This window comes from Glycine max, chromosome 18, assembly GCF_000004515.6.
Source record: "Glycine max cultivar Williams 82 chromosome 18, Glycine_max_v4.0, whole genome shotgun sequence".
NCBI lineage: Eukaryota > Viridiplantae > Streptophyta > Magnoliopsida > Fabales > Fabaceae > Glycine > Glycine max.
The window spans coordinates 37,440,344-37,442,264 of NC_038254.2; positions in this window are offsets into that span (position 1 = coordinate 37,440,344).

Here is a 1,921-nt window from a genome sequence, read left to right on the forward strand (position 1 = left end):
AAAAAAAATTAATTGAAAATGACTTTCGAATCGTTCAAAAGTAAGTAAAACTTGGAAATTCCGCAACACGGGATTAACTTAGGTCGAACTCAGAAATATGATTCAATATCATTCCTATGTTCATTCGCTTATAAATAGAAATGGGGAATTTTTTTTTAATAGTTTGTATGCGACTATAAAGGAATGTGAAAACACACAAAAAGAGGGATGAAGGAAAAAAATAGAGCAACAATACAAGTGATGTTTAATAGCATCAGTCCAATTTACCAAGTCACAAGATTGGCCTCCTAGAAGCCTTCTGACCATTAAAAGGCTTTATTCGGAGAGCTGCTCTTCCAAACAGACTTAAACACAGTTTCATTTTAATCAACATTTATGAGATTCACACTAGTTCTAATATGATAGGCTGAGGGTACAAAAAATACTTGACAATTATATATGCTATAGTAAACACTTGAGAAAGCACACTTTTCTCTGTCTAATTGAACTAGCAACAACCTTTGCCTCAACTGTTCTAATAGTGCATCTTCCAAAAGAAAAAGCCAACATTTTGTAAATATATATGTATACCATGTTATGAAAAATAAAAAATCCTTTTCCTCATGACCATATCATATCCAAAATGAGCATTTTGATGTTAAATTTTTATGTGATAAAAAATTGTACATTTAAAATAGTGGGAATTAAATTATAGAAAAAAGTGATGAATTGATGAAATTCACAAAATTTAAGGGTGTACATCAATTGGATTGGATTTATTTTGAAGAGAAAATTTATTCAAGAGAAGAAAAAGAAAAAGAAAAGACGCCTTTTGCTTCAATTTTTCCGAGGTGATCGACAATTGAGACTATTAATTAGAAAAAGAAAAGACGCCTTTTGCTTCAATTTTTCCGAGGTGATCGACAATTGAGACTATTAATTAGTAAAGTATATGTATACCTAGCAAAGTCAGATAGTAACGAAATCACAATTGAGACTATTAATTAGTAAAGTATATGCATATGGTTAAAAGATCTTCATTGTTAATCATTGAATTACTAGTATGTGGCACACTCTTTTTCCTAGGAGTCTTTAATTGCTCAAACCTCTGCTATGTCAAGGTGAAAGATAATAAATATAATAATTAAGAAAAATCTCCTACTTTAATTTTTTTGAGTTTAAGGTAAACGTTTGGAAGGAAAAAAAAGGAAGGAAATGTAATTTTCGATAACATAAGAAATAAATTTTTTAATTTGGTAGAAGAATAAAAAATCTTCTTATACTGTGTTCTTTACTTTTGGAAGATGAGTCAACTTGATAGCATGTTATACTTAAAGTATATTTGTCTTTTTTAACAAATACAGTTTTCCAATAAGACCCTAAACACAACCATAGGTTCCAAATAATGGCCTAAATTTGGTTAAAAATTACTAATCCATGTTTTAAACAATGTAATACATACTAAAAAAAACACTTATATATAGTATCTCACCCGAATTTCAATAAAAATAATAAATAGTTAGTGAAAAAAGTGTTGCACACATTCCTTGAACCACCATAGGCACTACAAGAAAAATGCCTTATACCTACAAACACCTTTACCTACAAACATGAATTAGTGTAGGTAAACTTTAAAAATACTTTATTACCTACCCTTGTTTAGTGTAGGTTAAATTCAAAGACTTATACTTACAGATTTTAGTATAGGTAAATCTTGGAAAAATATAAAAAAAAAAATTACCTATAACTATGTAGTGTAGGTAAAACCTTATAAAAACTTATTCCTACAGCTAAATTGTAGGTAAAATAAAAAAGATTTTTATTTACAAATGGATGGATAGTGTAGATAAATTAATGAAATTTTTAGATACTATTAGTATTTAATTTGAATTTCGTGTTTACTCTTATTTTAATTGCCATTGTCGGCTTCTGCACCCTCCTC